The following is a 19,774-nucleotide window of genomic DNA, read 5'->3' on the forward strand; positions in this document are numbered from 1 at the left end:
GCAAAATTCCTCTAAGCCAAAAGCATCCTCATTAAAGTATCAGGCTCATGCTTAAAGTCCAGGATTTTATCATCTAAATTAGGTGTAGATCCAGATAAGATTCCACAAAACCTGAATACCTGTGAATCAAGGGCATAAGTTATTTGGTCCCTACATGTCCAACATAAAATAGTGAGACAGGGATAGAAGTACCACAGTAGATACTCCCATTTAAGAAGCTATAAATGGGGAGTCGCATAGTATTCACTGACTTTAATAATTCTGAAATCTAGCTAGGCATATGCCATCAATTCACTGTTCTGGGCAGAAAAAGTATGTTGATAATGTATGTCAGTTGTGCTCTTTGGGAATTCTCTCCTCAGTTATCTCTATTATCTGGACTCCTGGATCTTTATTCTGAGTCACCTTTTCTTTCTTAACAAATGGCCTATGTTTACAGGTGAATAGCTTTCTTGTACTCTTTCTGCCTGTAAAAAGTCGGGAACCCAAAGGTCTCTTTTCTTTGAACTATCTCTGTTCCTTTCTAAGTTCATATAATTCTTTTAAAAACTGTTAAGTTTCCTGTGTATCAGATTCTAAATGCACCTCAGGAGACAGAACCAAAAATCTCTGAAATAGGCTCCTTTTAACTTTAGTCTCAGAGTCTATGGGACAACATCCTTAAGAGTCTTAGAATCTGTCTTTTCTAACCAAGAGAGTTTATTAGGTATAACCACAAGTTTTTCTGAGGTTTAATACCTTTGATGTAATCTTTTTTTGTTTTTACTAGAAAAGAATTAAATGTATTTATCCTGGAAGATTGTACAACATTTCTCTCCAACCTCTATCTTTTTCTGCCTCAAAGGAAAGTGGAGTATCAGTTATACAAAACAAAGAAATAGCCTTTACTGGCACCTCTGAATGCATTGAACAGGATTTTCAACCCACTATACTGTGTGTGTGTTTGAACTCATCAAATTTTGCCAGACATTTCTGAGCTTCTTAGTAGGTAATCAAAATCAAGAGAGAGGCTGATTATTCCTTGGATTCTTGATTTTATATTGTTTATACTCCATGGTGTGCTGTTATTTTGCTCACTAATAGTGTAATAAATCCTAATAATATCATGCTGGCAACATTTCGATTTTTAAAAAAATCTGCCAAAGACTTCTTTTTCTTTTCAAACTTTTGACCACCTTTACCCATTTCTCCCATCCCCCAACCCCTGCCTCTGGCAACCACCAATCTGTTCTTTGTAGCTATGAGCTTTTTAATTTTTAATTTTTGTAAGAATCTAAGATTCCATATATAAGAAAGATTGCACAGTATTTTTCTTTCCCTTATTTCACTTAGCATAATGCCCTTGAGGTCCATCCATGTGTTGTAAAGGGGTAGATTTCATTCTTTTGTTTGGCTAAAAAATATTCATTATATTCATTATATATATATGATATATATATATATATATTTATACATATAAAATCCCAATTTCTTTATCCATTCATCCATCAATTGGCATTAAACTATTTATTATAAATAAGAATGCAATGAATATGATGGTAAAGATATCTTTTTGTGTTAGTGTTTTTGTGTTTTCTTTTGGATAAATACCCAAGTGGAATTTCTGGATCATATGGTAGTCTTATTTTTCATTTTTGAGGACCTTCCACCTGTTTTCCAGACTGGTTACACCAATTTATGTTCCAACCAACAGTACACAGGGTTCTCTTTTCTCCACATCCTTACCAACCTTGTTATCTCTTGTCTTTCCGATGATAATTTTTCTAACAGGCATGAAGTGATACCTCATTGTGGTTTTGACCTGCATTTCCCTGCTGAGTAATGTTGTTGAGCATCTTTTCATGTCATTGGCCATCTGTATGTCTTCTTTTGAAAAATGTCTTTTCAGATATTCTGCCCATTTTTTAATTGTGTTTTTTGGCTACTAATTTGTATGAGTTTTTTATATATTTTGGATATTAGGCCCTTGTCAGATGTATGATTTGTAAACATTTTCTCCCATTCAGTTGGTTGTGTATTCACTTTATTTCTTTTGTTGTATTGAAGGTTTTCAGTTTGATGTAATATCACCTGTTTATTTTAGCTTTGGCTGCTTTTGATTTTGGTGTCAGATTCAAGAAATCAATGCCAAGACCTATGTCAAGGAGCTTACTACGTTTTCTTCTAGGACTTTTATGGTTTCATATCTAATGCTCAGGCTTAATCCTTTTTGAGTTAATTTTTTTTTGTATGGTGTGAGATATGGTCAAGTTTCTTTCTTTTCCCAACACTGTTTATTCAAGAGACTTTTCTTTCCTCCACTGAGTGTTATTGGCTCCTTTGTTGTAAATTTATTGCCAATACATTTGTTGTGAATTGATTGCCAATACACGTGTGGGTTTATTTCTGGCCTCTCACTATTCTGTTTTATTGACTTTGTGTAAGTTTTTATGCCAATAACTTACTCTTCTAAGTACTGTAGCTTTGTAATAGAGTTTGAAATCAGAGAATGTGATGCCTCTAGCTTTGTTCTTCTTTCTCAAAGTTGCCTTGAATGTTTGGAGTATTTTATAGTTTCATGAAAACTTTAGGATTTATTTTTTGTTCTATTTCTTTGAAAAAATGGCATTGGAATTTTGATAGGGATTGCACTGAATCTGTAGATTGCTTTGGGTAGTATGGACATTTTAGCAATACTGATCCAGTATTCCAATCAAAGAGCATAGAATGTCTTTCCATTTATTTGTTCATTTCAATTTCTTTCATTAGTGTCTTGTAGTTTTCAACATATGGGTCTTTTCCCTCCTTGATTAAGTTTATTCCTATGTATTTTATTCTTTTTGATGCAGTTGTAGATTGGATTGTTTTCTTAATTTGTCTTGGTGATAATTCACTATTAGTGTATAGAAATGCATCACATCTTTGCAAATTGATTTTGTATCTTGCAACTTTACTGAATTTGTTCATTCTAACAGTATTTTGATGGGGTTTTTAGGGTTACCTGTATATAATAGCATGTCATCTGCAAATAAAGAACAGTTTTCTTTTTTCTTTCCCAATTTGGATGCCTTTTGTTTCTTTTTCTTGCCTAATTACTCTGGCTAGGACTTCCAGTACCATGAAGAATAAAAGTTGCAAGAGTGTGCCATCCTTGTCTTCTTCCCGAACTGAGAGGAAAAGTTTTCAGCCTTTAACCATTGGGTATGATGTTAGCTGTGAGATTATCATATATAGCTTTTATTACGTTGAGGTATGTTCCCTCTGTACTCTCTTTGTTGAGAATTTTTCTTATAAATGGATGTTGAATTTTGTTAAATGCTTTTTCAGCATCTATTGAGATGATTGTATGATTTTATCTTTTCCTTTTTTAATGTGGTGTATCATATTGACTGATTTGCAGATGTTGAACCATCCTTGCATCCCTGGAGTAATCTCCCTTGATCATTGTGCATGACCTTCTTCATTTGGTTTGTTGAGGATTGTTTCATCTATTTTTGTCAGGGATATTGTCCTGTAATTTCTTTTCTTGTGTTGTCCTTGTCTGGTTTAGTTATCAGGGTAATGCTGGCCTCATAAAATGAATTCAGGGCAGTTCCCACTTCTTCAATATTTTGGAAAAGATTGAGAAAGATTGGTATTGATTCCTCCTTGAATGTGTTATTCACCAGTGAAGCCTTCTGATCCTCAGTTTTGTTTTTTTGGCTATTTTGGTTACTGATTCAATCTCCTTACTGGTTATCTGTCTGTTCAGATGTTTCTGTTTCATCAAGACTCAGTCTTAGTAGGTTGTATGTTTCCAGGAACGTATCTATTTCTTCTAGGCTGTCCAATCCTATGCCTTATAATTTTTCATCATAGAATCTTATGATCCTTTTTTGTATCTGTGGTATGAGTTTTAACATCTTCTGTTTCATTTCTGATTTTATTTGAGTGCTCTCTTTTTTCTTGGTGAGTCTAGCTAAAAGCTAGTCAATTTTGTTGAACTTTTCAAGAAACCAGATTTTAGTTTCATTTATTTTCACTATCATTTTTTAAGTTTAATGTTATTTATTCCTGCTTAAATCATTGTTATTTTGCTCTTTGTAATGATTTTGGGCTATTCTTCTCTTTCTAGTTCTCTGAGGTATGAAGTTAGGTCATTTATTTGAGACTTTTCTTGATTCTTGAGATATATGTTTACAATGTTCACTGGAGTAGCATATTTAGTATCCTTCAAGTACTTTTTATTTGCATACACAACTTGGCTGTCTGTTTGGTGCAATAGTCCTACCTTTTGGACTGTCTCAGCTTTTTGCACACCTTCCTCACTACACTTAATCATTTCTAGTTTCCAATTTAAAGTGAGAAATGTTCAACTCTTCCTTTTACTTACTTAGGGGCCATTATAGGGTTATTAGTTGGCCTAATTTCAATATTGTTTCTCAGCAGATAGGTAGGCCTGAAGATAGGGAGAGAGACGGTAGAGCAGCCAATCAGTGCAGGAGTCAGAACACACATTTATTATGTTGGCCATCTCTCACATGGGCACAGTTTGTGGCACCTCCGAACAGTTACAATAATACCATCAAAGAACACCAACCATAGATCAGATCATCTAACAAATATAATAATAATGAGTTTAAAATATTGTGAGAATTATAAAAAATGTAACACAGAGACACAGTCATCAAATACTGTTGGAAACATGGTGCCAACAGACTCTTTGATATGGTATTGCTGTAAACCTTCAAATTTGTAAAAGAAACACAATATCTGTAAAGCACAATAAAACAAGGCATTGCCTGTATTATTTTTATAAATTATATAGTTATTTATTGTCTTTGTCCTCCATTAGAATGTAGCTCCAAGACAGCAAGAACTTTTGTCTGTTCTGCTTATTGTTATACACCAGTACCTGAAATTGTAACTGTCATATATTCATTAAATCACTCAAATCCTACAAAGTTAATATAATTATTATATATAGTATATATGTTTATATAATCCTACAAAGTTAGTATAATTGTTCTCAATTTACAGAAAGGAAATGTGAAGATTAGAAATGTGAGATTCACACAGGGAATTAATTGGGTAACCATGTTTCAAATTCAGATATCTGAATCTGAAGTCTTCTGTTATTTTCATTAAACCATTCACCATCTACTAGGAATGTTCCTTCACGTGATCATAGGTTAACGGAATATTTTAGTGGTTAACTGTTAGGTATATTTTAAAAAGACACTGCAACAGTAATTGCTATTTGATTAAGTCTGTGATTTGAATAATAAAATCTGTATTTGCTTCTATGGAAGTTCTTTCTATCTTAAAATGCAACCATTCTTTAATACAGCATTAATATGCATATTCTTAGAATCTGCATGTGATTTACATATTAATAAATTCATTTTTTCACTTCAAGTAACAAGGAAAATGTTCACATAAGTAATAAGTTAAATGATATATCCAAAACAGTCTTTTAAATATATGCACTGCAGAACAAGTTAACCTATTATATGAATCTTTTTAAATGTATGATTTAAAAAAATGTTCATACAAATCACATGCAACAGACTTTACTTAAAATGACCATACATGTTACTTGGTTTACTTAGTGTTCTTTGACTTTCAATTAATTTATCCTATCTGGAGACCTAGAGACGGGATAGCAGGCAAGGGAAAAATTAACTAGAGGCTGACAAAAGAAGAAAAATAAAAATAAAGGAAGAGAATGAGAGAGGTGTACAGCAGCTGAGAGCTGAGAAGAATAAGAAAACAGGAGGGGCCTTTGGGAGAAGTGAGGATGAGGCAGAGAAGAGCCTGAGAGCATTCAGGTACCTCAGGATGGGTAGTCTTTGGAATGATGAGGTGAGGTTTTGGAATGTGGAGAGGGGCTCTTCATTTCCATGTACTTGAGATCACCAGTATAAACCTAAACCGATATAGGCATTTTAGATATACTCTGTGCTATGCTAAGTGCTATGCTAGCCACTTTACCCATATTATCTCCATGTATCCTGTATCCTCACTCAAGATCCTGCAAAGTCATATAGATCTCCACATTATATAGATGAATGATGATGATGATGATAATGGTGGTGGTAGCCCAAATACGTTTAATGTGCTTAGTGCATCTTGAGGACTATGTTCATTATAATCAATCCAGTGATACTGCTACTATTAGATATATAGATAGAAAACCTGTGTCAAGTCACCTATCTAAGATCATATGGTGAATGAGTGGCAGAATGGGAATCTCAGGACAGATGATTCCAAATTCCTATTCTTACCATCAAGTCACACATAATTGGTAGAAATGTACCCACCTGTGCCTCTCAGAGTCCTGCCACTTACATATCCTGACCAGTTTTTGCCTGTGTGTGTGCATTGGGTCATGCGATGGATTTGTTGGCAGTAAAACATAATAAGACTGGCAGTCCATATACCCCATACATGCATGAATGGATGCACAAATGTACACACACACACACACATACATACACACAAATAACCTGTACAAATATTCATTATATCCTTCCTCTGGATAATCCCAAAGCTTTAGGGATACTCAGAATTGCTCTTTCATTGTAAATACTGGGGGCCATTTATTTAGATCCTTCCCCTGGATAATCCCAAAGCTTTAGGGATACTCAGTATTGCTCTTCCAGTGTAAATACTGGGGGCCATTTATTTAGATCCTTCCCCTGATACCCAAAGCCTTTCTGTGAGAATGGTGCCTTAGCTGGTGAGTAGGTAGAGCTGCAGAAAGCTTTTCTGGCCTTGACAGTACTCTGCATGGGGGCGTATGTGGGCGGCCATAGTAAGTAAAGTGTGTTGGAGAGCAAAAGATCATCTAGTCTTTTCCTGCTAGTGATAGTTCAGAACGTCTAGAATGTATCTCTTCGAAGCTACCCTGCTCCAGTAGTCAAAATGCAGGTGCTACCTTCATACCTCAAGCCTTGTTCATTGAGAAAACACAGTGAAATAATAGGAAGATGGTGGATTTTGAATTCTTAGCCATGACACATTAGCTGGTGACCCCAGTAAAGTTAGTTAGCCTTCAAGAATCTTGGTCTTAGCATCTATAAAGTGGAGATAATAAACCTTACCAAGCAATGAAAAGCAGAAGTTATGAAAAGCAGAAAGAATTTGTTTTAAGCATTTAAGATAGCACCATGTTTATAGTGGAAACCCAGTAAGTTTCTTCATTATTAGGAGGTTGGGCTTTTTTATCTTTCCAGTCCATCAGAACCCTGTGACGCTGAGACTGGGAGTCTTATGAGATGAATAGGGAGAGGAAGGGATGACATGGTACTTTTGTTCCCTGCTGGTGGCAATGTAAATTTTTATAACCATTTCAGAATATAGGCAATGGGAATAGCCGTAAAAATGTCCAAACCCCATCTACCCAGGAATATCATTTCTAGAAATTCATCTTTAGTCAATAATCTAGCGTAAGTAGAAAGCTATATAAGAACAAAACTCTCCAAGTAGAAATTTTTATCACAATAACATCTATAATAGTGCAACTATTGGAAACCTCTAGAACATTGGTTAAGTACATTATGATGCAACAAATGAGGATTTTCTTAGAAAGAATGAAGATTAGAACAGGTAGGAGTATTTCTATAATGTTAAGTGAAAAATAAAAATGATATATTCACTTTGGTTACACTGCAAAACAATATGCATATTGAACAAGACTAAAAAGGAATGCTGGAAAATGGAGACATTTTATTGTGTGGAGGGTTTTTTAAAAGACGATGTTTTTTAAAAAACTTTTAACTTGTATAAAAATAAGATCCATTTGTTCATAGAATAAGTATTTATGGGATGCCTACTACTTACCAGGTGCTGTTCTAAATTCAATGTCTCAGTGAAGAAAACAGGCAAAAAGAAGTTGAAAGCTTACACCTAGTGTTATCAGAGTACTTAGTAAACTTTTCGAAGTATTCATATCCAAATTAATGTTTGATTTTTCTATTTTTTTAAATTACGGAATACTGGAAGCAAACAGAGAAACATGGAAAACAATACAGTAACTGATCAAATAACACACAAAAAAAATCATCCATGTGCTTCAAATCCAGAGCTAAGATATGTTAATATTTTTGTGTTTCCTTCCCAATACCACTTCTAGGAAACAAAACAGGCACAGCAAAGCTGAATCTGAATCCCTTTGTCCCTTCCAACTTCTTTCTTACCCAAAGGTAATCCTAGTCTTGATGTAGTTATGTATCAGATCTATCCATGCTTGTATCTCTTTACCTACCTATATAACTATAAACACTATGTGATACTATTTTGTGCATTTTAATCCTTTACCTAAATGGTATCACATGGTGTTTTTCCTTATGTGATCATTTTCCTTTCACCCACTTTTGCTGCTGCACAGTAATGTAGTGACTGATTGAACAGTTTGTCCCCCTACTGATTGTTTCTAAGTTTTGCTATTATGAACAATTCTGCAGTGAACATTCTTATGCACATCTCCTTGTGCAATTGCACCAGAGTTTCTAGGGTTTATGCGTAAAAGTGAGATTACCGGGTGGGAGATGTGCCCATCTTTGCCTTTGAAGCATGGCCAAGGCGCCTTCCTGAGTGGTTGTAAAAATTGACACTCCTAACAGAAATGTTTGCTTCCCCACCAATACTGAAGTGATTTTTGCCTGTTTGATACATATGACATAGAATCCTCCTTTTTGTTTTAATCTTTAATCTGTTTTGAATTTGGGACAAAATAAAGACAGGATCCACTCTGTGTCCAGTATGAGTCATTGGTAAAGGGGACTTTTCCGAGGGAGATCAACGCTTCATCCTGGGAACTACTAATAAACAATGGGCAGCACTTTGAGGGAGGCTTATTATTGACAGTAATTTCAGGGGAGGCCCCTGCCATGGTATTTGAGATGTATGGGTGTCATAATATGTACCTAATAATTTTATGGCTATTAAATGAAATGTCAGGTGTCTGATTCATAATAGGAGCTTAGTTAATGTTGAATCCTTTTCTTTCCCAATTAAAAATAATACTCAGGGTAAAATGCTAAGTAGTGTTTTCTTTGCTTGTGTGTGTGAATAGTCTTAGGTCAGTGGTCTCCAGCTTTGGCATGCAACAGAATCAAGAGCACAAGCTACTGATCCAGTTTCTGATTCAGTAGATCTGGTATGGGACCCGAGGGTGCATTTCTTTTAAGTTTTCGTATGACATTCTTGCTGCTGGTCTAGGAACCATACTTGGGGAACCACGATTCTGTATGTATTAGCAAGAATAGTGATATGTCACTGCAGGGCGGGGGGTGGAAGATGAATGTTGTCAAGGTTACATCGATCATTCCACTCATCAATTCGCTGATACTCCTCTCTGTTTAATACTCAGGCTCTCCTGAATGCCCCCATGCTTTATTTAGGTGGCAATTCCTGTAGCAGTGGGACAGTGTTCTTCTACCTCCCTTCTTCATTCAGCACATTTGTCTGATGATTCATGAAATCAAAAAAGGATTGAACTCTTTGCTTCCTTCTGCCTGTCTGACTGTGATTACAAATGAGCTAAAATAAGCAGGTTGAGATTTAGGGCAGTTTTCACTGATACGAAGCTGCTTGGCACGGGGAGCCATCTAGGGGAATGGACAGGGGTTGCAAGGTGTTCTTATTTTATTTAAGGTCATCCACCTTGCTCCCATTCCCACTCTTACCTTCTCAAACTCAGGTATTCCACGCTCTTCTTCCTTGGAAGTCTTGTCTAGAATTATTCTCCACTTAAATTCAGTAACTTCAAATTACACAAAAGGGAAGCAAGATGAAATTCTGGGGATCTGCCCAATGGAGCAGGTGCAAATTTTAGATCATTTCTTCCTATCCTTTCCATTTAAAAAAATTTTATTCATAAAAATATAAGTGAAATATATACTCATGTATAGAGAAAAAATATATTCGTAAGCATAAACTTGCTAGAAAGTACTTTTTATGGGTAATGGGTATTCATTTGGGGGCTCTGTATTTGGGCACACTCCAAATAAAATTACAGATTTTTAAATAGAAAAGTAAGTCAGTGTTATGGAATGATATTAGGTATTGTCAGAAATAGAAGACAGGGTATAAAATAATCCTTCCATTACAAAAAGCACTACACAAAGATGAGGTTGAGATCAAGTTAGATCCTTGAGAGCAAAGGCTGTCTTTCTTATTTCTTTCCAGTTTTATTGAGATATAGTTGACCTATAACATTGTGCTCATTTAAGGTATAAAACATAATTTTATTTATATATATATATATATTGCAAAATGATTACCACAATTAATTTTACTTACTCTCTATCATCTCATATAGTTGCATTTCTTTACCTTGTGATGAGATCTCTCGTCCAGGTATACAATACAGTATTGTTAACTACAGTCAACATGCTGTATACTAGATCCCCAGAATTTATTCATCTTGTAAGTGAAAGTTTTTACCCTTTGAGCTTCACCCATTGTCTCCATTCCTTAACCCTGCCTCTGGCACTATCAAACTACTTCTTTGAACTTTTTTTTTTTTTTAGATTCCACATATAAATGAAACCATGCAATATTTGTCTCTGTCTGACTTACTTCACTTAGTATAATGCCCCCAAGGTCCATCCATGTTGTCACAAATGTCAGGACTTCCTTCTTTTTTTAAGGCTGAATTAAATTTCACTGTATATATATACACCACAACCTACTTATCCATTCATCTGTTGATGGACACATAGGCTATCTTGGCTATTGTGAATAATGTTGCAATAAAAATTCGGGTGCAGATATCTCTTCAACGTAGCATTTTTGTTTCCTTTGGGAATATACACAGAAGTGGGATTGCTGAGTCACATGGTATTTCTACATTTAAGTTTTTGAACTTCATACTGCTTTCCATAGTTTCTGTGCCAATTTACATTCCTACCAACAGTACACAAGTATTCTCTTTATTTCCTTTTCTCCATGTCTTCTCTGACAATTGTTATTTCTTGTCTTTTTGATGATAGCCATTCTAAAAGGTATGAGGTGATACCTCACTTTGGTTTCAGTTTGTTTTGTGTCTTTCTCTTTTTTGAATGACCTCAGATGAAGACGGTCCCTGGCATTAGAGCAAGTGTTAAAGAAATGAATGAAAAACAATGATACGGGGTGTTAGAGTAGTACAATGAAAATACAGATGCTTTGAAGTCCATCAGATATTTTAAATGCTGATTTTATAGTGTGGGTATCCTTGGACAACTTTCTTAATATCTCTGGATTGTATTTTCCTGTTTTTTAAAACAAGAACCGGATCCAGTGCCCTGTCTGAAATTGTCGTGGTGGAATTAAATGAAGCACAGTGACTGGCACGTTGACACTCAGATGATACAGGTTCCTCTCCAGCCTCACCAGTTTCCTTACAAAAAGTACAGCATTGGAGTTATTAGCAAATCTATGGTTAATATGGCCTGAATTTTCAGACTCCCTTGTATAATTATTAATTACTGAATCCCTTACAGGAATCCTGTGAAAGTTATACCTATTTTACAGAGATAATGAGAAAACCATGCATAAAGATACTTAGTAACTGCCTCAGGGTATGTCAGTGAAGCAAAAAACCAAGAGCTGGATTTCTGAGTTCAGAGTTCCTGCTCCCCTGTCGTCTTTCTTCTAAGGCTATGAAGCCAACTTATAATTCCTGGTTCTATTTTAGTAGCAGAGATGATCTGGGGGCCTAGTGAAGCTTAAGGTCATTTGAGTGTTTGTTATTCAGTTTTATGTTGTACAACGTAACTGGGAGAATAGGTAACCAGACATCAACATAGCTCACTCTTTTCAATGACTTCTTATAATCTTGTTAACGTGTGTATATTTACTGATTAGATAGCATTAAAAATGTATTCAGTGTAATAGCCTTTGAAATAGATGGCTGCTTCCCAGACAAGCTTTGGTGCTGAAGAACTACATACCAGGAGAAATCATTACATAAGAATAACAATAATAAAGATAGCATTTATTGTAGAACTCCCAGGTGCAGGTCATTGTGCTGAGCTCTTTGTATGCATTTTATAAGTTACTCCCCAAGTTTACATGTCCCTCTGAAGAAAATATTATCCCCATTTTATCATGAGGAATTAGAGACTTAGAAAATTTCATATCTGTCAAGCAGCCAACTCAGAAAGATGAGAATATGGCTTGTCTACCTCCGGAGTTGAAGCTCTAAATACTAACCCTGTAAATATTTATTGAGTGTCATCTATATGTTAAGCCCTGAGGATAGAGGAATTACCCAAACAGAAAGATCCTCTGGGAGTTGAAATCTGTCCCTAAATACAGTATAAATAGCCCAGAGTGCATATAAAACAACATTTCCCAAGGTTCCATGGGATAAAGGTGTCTTTAGAGATTTTGTTTTTGTTTTTTAAAATGGAAAGGCAATGCAAACTCTAATATACTGAGGAAACTCTCCATACTGTATCACGATTTCAGAGATGCACACTACGTGTTACCATATGAAAGTCAATGAGAAGTCCTGCTACTCAAAATATTAGCATTTTCCAAACTTATTTGATAACAAAATTTTTCCCCAATATTACTTCTATTTATTCCCTTCAGGAAACCAGTATTCCATGGAACATAGTTAAGGAAATGGACTAGAGGAATTCATTAATTAATCCTTGTGTTTTCTACTGATGAAAGGGAATAATCCTGGTCATGTTTTCTCAGTCCTCCAAACTCCTACAGTGTATATCAGAAAAGCTCACCTGTGAGTATATAGTCTCAATTTATTCCTCCAAAAATGTTTATCCTGAACCTCATGATCAACAAGGCTCCATGCTCATTCCTAACACCCTGCCTCTTTTTCCTTCTTTTGTGAAAACACAGCTCCCTCCATTATTTCACCATCTATTTTTTCTTCCCACAGCACATGCATTTTTTCCTTCCACTTGCCAGCCAGGTCTAGCTGTGTGGCAGGGGCTGAAAAGAAGGAGGTTGTGGGATTTGTTGTTAGCCAACAGGCCAAGAACATTTCAAGGAATTTAGAGATTTTGGGATAAGAATAGGAGAAGAAGAGATGTTTACCTTGAAGGTTGTGAACAAATAGGAGAAAAGGCAAAAGTTTACCTTGCGAGAAAAGATCTATTCTTAGGAGATGGAGCTTGGGAAATGGGCTACGGTGGACAGTTACCTTTTAACTTTGTTTAGCTTTATGGAGTTCTCAGGATAGATTTGGAATTAAAACATTTAGTTTGGAGAAACTAAAGGAAATTGTTTGTTTTCCTTATCACAGCTGATTAAACGTTATCTGTTGGTCCATTATTTTCAAAGTAAAAACTGCTATTTGAAATGGTTACTAAATTATGTTTTTTTCTTTATATTTTATAAAGAATGTACAATTCTAAATTAGCACATGGTAGGGAGTGACTAAATAAATGTTTGTCCCCTTTCCTTTTACACACTATTTGAGAAATAAGTACATAATTCTGTGCAATGGTTGTTGAGAAGTCCACAGCAATCTGAAAGTCCAAAAAAAGCTGCTTGACTTCAGGAAAAAACTGAACTTTGTTCTGTGGGAAGAGCAATTTTTTTTGCCTTTAAGATGGACTTTAACTCAGAAGATCACAGGTGTTTGCTGATTCTGAACCTGAATCAACCTTCCATTATCTCACTTTGATTTCATAACAACCCAGTAAGGTAAGAATAATTAGTTCCATTTTCAAGATGAGAAAAGTGAGTCTCAGAGAAGCTGGATAATATACTAAGGAGATGATGCTGTTAATGGGGAAACCCAGTGGGGTCTAAATCACTATCCTATAGGATGTGTATAAAATAGTTAGAGCAATGCCTGGCATGGGGTAAGGGTGAGATAAATATTGGTGTCCATCCAATTTTATTCTGTTTATGATCCTGAGCAGTAAATAAACATTCTGCTGAAGCAAAACTTAGACACTGAACTGGCATGGGCTTTCAGCTGCCTCTGCCCACTGATAGGAATTCATTAACTCTGGAGCTCAGTAGCTTCAACTTGCTGGGAAAGAGAAGGGGTAGGGACAGGGTTACCCTGTGGCATAGAGGAAAATCAATCACAGATTCTTGCTTTTCTCACTTTGGATTCACTAAATAGAGAAGGCTTTCAATTACCTTCTCTGGGATTTGGGTTCAGTGAGAGCAAATTCATAAAATCCTTCTATAGTTCATTTTGAAAAGTATGATTTCTGCTCATTAAAAAGCACAGTCCAACATTCCAATTACACAAAATATATGCCTTATTTCATCTTGCATTTCTTGTGCTTCATCTTTAGGTGATGTGCTCTGGCACAGAGGAGGCTTTGGGATATAGACAGTAAAAGCTGTTGGAAGTTGCTCAGCAAAATTGCTATTAGCAGTTTTAATCACTTGTGTTAAATGCCATGGATATAATCCAAACTGGGGGAAATTGCTTTCCAGAGTACTGGACTTCAGCAGTTTTTTTCAGCTTAAAGTTTCTCTCAGCAGAGTATATGGGCTTCAGTCTTAGGTCTGTAAATAACATAAATAAATAATACAGTCCAGTGCAGTGATCCATAAGTAGAATCAGACAGTGTATATCACTGATTCCACAATGTGTGATTACTTATTTATATCGTTTTTCAGGCCTAAGATTGTTGCATTATCCAGTATTTGAATAAAAAATTGTTTAGGTTCATTATTTTTTTTGTTCTGCTGGGTTTTGCAAGACTCATGGGCCACCATCCTCTGTACCCTCCTGTGTTTTGTCTCTGGAGTTGCCCTTTTCATGTTGTAGTTATACCATTATGTAAGCTCATAAAAGTTCATAACATTTGGAAGCCCAGAAAGGCCACTTTAGACTTCTGAAAGGACCAGATTTTTATTTGTCATACTTCAAAAGCATTTATTTTTATTACCTGTAAAATGAACTTTAGCCCAGAAGACCAAAAAGATTTGCTGCTTCAGAGTCTAAATCAACCTTACAGAACCTAAGTATCAACATTTGGTATTAGACTGGTGCTGCCCCGAAGTGCAGGTTTCTGATACAAACTCATTTACTTGGACTTCTCCCTCTGTGTTGTCCCTGGGATTCTTGGTTTTAATAAAGTTTCTCACTGTGAGCTAAGACAGAAAGAAAGAGAAAAAGGAGGAGAGAAAGACAGAGAGAAAGACAGGAAGGAAGGAAGGGAGGGAGAGAGGGAGGGAGGAGAATCATAGCAAATGCATGACAGACAGGTTGTCATTACTTCTCCTGTGCCTGTGGCAGATACTGTTCAAATACAACACTTTTATCCAACAGTTCCTGGAAATTTTGAAGAGTACCTGGCCTTTAAGAGGTCCTTAATTGAATTCAATTTTTCCTGAACTTAATGAATTGCAAGCTCTCTGAGAGCAAGCAGCCACTATTTCTGTTTCAGTAGGTTCAGTGCACTCAAGGAAACTGAATTTTGAAACAATTAAACTGTTTTTCCCTTAGAGCAAACTTAATTGCATATCATTGTTTGTCTGCCATTTAGATATTGGAGGGATGGTATATTAAATGAGGTGGTAAAGGTGGCTAGAAGGGCAGAGGACGGACCTCTATCAGGCAGTGCTGAATTAGTAAAACAGTAAACTGTCACAGACCTAATGCAGGGCAGGGAGCATCGCCATTTTTTACTCTTTTTATTCCTTTAATTCCTCATTGTAAGGAGAAGAAAACACAGACTTGAAGTCAGTTTAAATTAATGAGTTGTGTTTTTTTTTACTTACTGGGTAATCTTAAATAAGACATTGCTATATACCCCCTTATCCAGTTTGCAAAGATATAAAGTAGAACTGATAATGATGTTGATTTTTGAGAAAAATCAAGTGATGTAACATGGGTAATGCCTTCCTGTCTATTTTTCACTATGCAGTGAAGACATTGGAGGACCGGATGAGTGGATAAGCAGCAGCTATTTGAAGTAGATAGACCAGAAATATCATAAAACCAATACACACCTGTGCCTCAAACTTGCCTCGTTTCTTTCTGGCTTGCCCTCTGTAAACGCTCTGAACTGCTTTTATTTTTCCTTGTTCTCTCAGTCTCTATAGAGTTGAAAGCGAGCATGGACACCTGTGCTGCTTTGGTTCTGGAACATCAGAATTCTGCATCTGTACAACTCCTGGAATTGTACAGTGTTATAGGAGTTGTGTTGCCCCATTGCCCCCTTTCGGCTCTGCAAAGTGTGCTATGAAGTACTTCCTTTTCCTTACCGACACAGGGGCAGTCAGAGGCGGGGGGAAGTGGAGGGGGAGAGAGAGTGAGCAAAGCTGCTTCCATCGGGTTAATGGTATAATTAACCAGTAATTCAACAGCTCTTGCAGTTTTCATTTTTTGAGATTGAGAAATGCTGAAAGTTTTATTCAGAGCTGTATTGTTACTTGTTGCAAATGTTCTTGTACTTCAGAAAGAGAGGTAATTTTTGAAGTGAAGCCAAGCTAAATATTGTCTGATAAATTGAAAAGCAAAGGTGTGCTAAGGGAAGTCCAGTTGGTTTTCTCCGGGAATCTAGACAGGGGCTAATGAATATGCTTGCTTGTTATCAAGTGCCTCTCATTTTGAAGTTGTACAGGCTGCAGTCAGAACATCCCTGCATTGGAATCATCCCAGCGTCTTCCTCCTGAGACAGCTTAATGCTACACGTATGAAGGGTGAAGGCAAGTACTTTGCATATCGGAGTCATTGGGACTTGTGTGGGAAGGCTTTTGTTTTGCCTGATTTCACAAGGTGAGGGGAGTTCACTTCTCAGCTGGAAGACAAACCTAGATATTAACTGAACACTGTTTTTCACTCTTTCCTACCTCACCTATAGACCTCTCTCCTTTTCGATTAGCTTCTGCCTGTTCCTTTGAGTTCCTCCACCTGCCAGACAAAAAGTAGAAGAGACCTGCTATCAAGATTTCATCTGGACAGTGGGGAGAGCTACATACTTGAAAAGGCTCTGGTTTGCCTCCTCACACCAGGGTCGGGAAAGGTGCTACTAATGAAGGGAGGGGGTGGTTAAGAGCCGTGCAGGGAGACAGACCCGGGTGTGAATGCAGCGCTGCCCCTTCCTGCTCATGTGATCATCTGTAAGGTGGAGATGAAGATGATAAGGAGGATTACAAGAAGAATGAGGAGGAAGATGTGTATGTGAGGCTGTGTATGTATCACTACTTACATACATCATTAAGTGTATTAACTGACATATTCAAAAGTACTTAATACATGATAGTAATTAATGTTTTATATTTGCTCATTATAGATGATATATGTTTTTCAGTGGTACTTCCTGTGTGATTACAGTTATCCAACCTATTGTAACTTCTTTAATGTAGCCTTGATGACTTAGCCTCAGATCTTTTCTTTGGACTTAAATCATAAATTCTCATCTTAATGTAGATCTGAATTAGGATATTCCACTCCATTTATTGGTGAATTACCCCAGGCTTATCCCAAATTATAATGGCTTATAACAATAAAATATACTCCCCATTTATATTATATGTCCATTATGGGTCATTATTCTGAGACGCATGCTGAAGGTAACAACCTCTGTGCTATGATAGGAGTGTCTTATGGCAGAGAGAAAAATAATGAAAAATGAGGCTATCCGAAGAGTCTTAAAGCTTCTATTCAGAAGTGTCATATGTCACTTCTGCTCACAGGCTATTGGAAACAAATCGCATGGCCAAGCCCAGGCAAGGGGGTACATTCCTCTCACAGAGGGGGCAGCAATTATTTAGAAGTAATTATACATTTACCATAATACTACATGTGATTCATTTATTTTCCTTGTATATTTTTATTTTACTCAGGCCTACATAAAAATGTATTTGTGTTCCCTGAAGCACGCACCGCTGGTGGTGGTAGGAGACAGTCTGAGAAAGGCTTAATAGAAGAGAAACTCAACTAGAGTCTCACCATTGATGTGGCATGTCCGACGCACTGTGGCATGATTGGGAATTGATGCTCTGCCCTCCGTGTTGGCAGCATCCCTCTCTGGGGATTGTCCTGCCATTAGCCCCGCTCCTTTCTCTCACTGCTCTGAATCATCATTTGGCACACCAACACACAACGGTACAATAAATGATTATTTTGCTTTTTGACAGTAACCAGTGAAGCCGAAATTATGTTTCTTAGATGATGTACTGAGTTCAAAAATGACATTTGCCTTTTCAACCAAGTTAATGGTATGGAGGTGACTTTACGGTGTCTCAGTTTTGGCATCCCCACATCTCCATTCCTCTTCACTGCTTCCACTGTAGCAGGACATCTGTGGCTTCACTGGCAAATTAGACGTGAGATCAGTAATAGGAAGAGAAGTGTAGGAGTTAACTGTAGAGTAACATCAGAGAAAGATCTTGGACGTGATTTTTCTACAAGTTCTCTTGTCTTCCCAATTTACTTTTTGCTACTTTTGCCTCTGAAATAGAACTTTCAGTTCATTTTTCCCATGGTCTTGTCAACTATTCTAGTCTTGGTCTTCCACACCTCAAACCTCAAACATGATAAAAGCCTCCTAGCTTGTTTCCTTGTCTTTGGTAGCTTCCTTCATTCTTCGTCATGAACGATATCAAAAACGACTGGTTTCTTAAGAACTGAAGCTTCAGAATTCCCCACAGAGCACATAGATGTAAAATGTTGGCCGCTCAACCGGAGCCCCATGCCCATCTGTCTTACCTGATGACTCTGCTCTGATTTACATCTCTCCTGCCCCCGTTTACCCAGTTCTTTTGGACCCACCCTCATTTCAGCTTTGTGTCCTGGCATGGCAACTTATGTTTAAGTTTGCACACTTTTTTTTTTTTTAATCTCAATTTTAAATTTTGAAGTACTTAAGGCATATAAGAGAAAATAAATAGCATACATCTGGATTATGAGGAATAATACTAAAAAACTTTTGTAAACCTACCAACCAAAAAAAAAAAAAAATTGACTCTCCGTCTTTGCTTTCATGTTTTGCCAAAGTCTCTAAGTTTGTTCTTCTGGCCTGATGCTTTTGACCATTTTCACTTGCTTACAGCCTAGAGTGTCACCCCCCAGCTATCCTGCTAGCTTCCCCTATCCCCACAACTTTACCCTTGGGCTCTTGTCTTGGAACTTCCTAACTCCTTGGGTGGAGATAACATTGACCATATCTAGACTACTCTTCTAAAAGTTCTGATTGGATCAGTCAATATCATCCTTTTAAGCTCAAAACCTAACATTGTTTCTCTATTTACTATTGAGTCAAGTCTGAACACTCTGGATTTTTAAGCCCCTTCATGGAGTCACATCTGAGATGCATCTGACGTAGTAAGATTTTTTAGTTTTCATAGCTGGTTTCTTAGTTGGCTTTCTGTTGAGGTAAATCCCCGTTTCTTTATCTTTATACTTTTAACCAACCCCCCTGTCTAGCTCATCTTTGTTCCTATGAATTCTCCCATGCCCCCTTTTATGTGATGTGGTGGGCTTTGAATCTTGCTCCGGTCACTTATTAGTCATGTAACATAAGTCAACTTATATGTCACTCATCATTTATATTGACCACTGCCATCTTCCTCATCTGTCAGTGGGGTTACTAATACTCTGTGGAATTACTGACAGATTAAGTAGATGGTTCCCCTAAAGGATGTGGGATATTATAGATTGTCAACAAATTGAGTGTTGTTAATACTCTTCCATCCATTCTCCCTGTGTGATAGGAAACCTTGTTAGAAAGTCTATTGCCATTTTTCATTAACTATTCAGGCTTGGATTTTATCATACAGAGAAGGGAAAATGTTGAAGGGTTTTGAAGAGGGAGCTGAAAATAAAAGACTTTCTTTTGAAAAGGTCAGTCTGACTGCTGTGTGGAGGAAGGAGCAA

The 19,774-nt window shown here is 36.7% G+C and overlaps 1 protein-coding gene and 1 long non-coding RNA gene across 7 annotated transcripts in view; both read left to right on the plus strand.

The window, feature by feature from the left end:
* DLG2 (discs large MAGUK scaffold protein 2) overlaps window positions 1-19,774 on the plus strand; it is a 1,871,010-nt gene that overhangs the window by 703,702 nt on the left and 1,147,534 nt on the right. The window lies entirely within an intron of this gene.
* On the plus strand, window positions 16,234-18,143 carry LOC108387714 (uncharacterized). Its single transcript, XR_001850883.3, has 3 exons — window positions 16,234-16,672; window positions 16,779-17,087; window positions 17,743-18,143. It is a non-coding gene; the product is annotated as an uncharacterized lncRNA (long non-coding RNA).

The sequence above is a fragment of the Manis javanica genome, chromosome 11 (assembly GCF_040802235.1).
Source record: "Manis javanica isolate MJ-LG chromosome 11, MJ_LKY, whole genome shotgun sequence".
Classification (NCBI taxonomy): domain Eukaryota; kingdom Metazoa; phylum Chordata; class Mammalia; order Pholidota; family Manidae; genus Manis; species Manis javanica.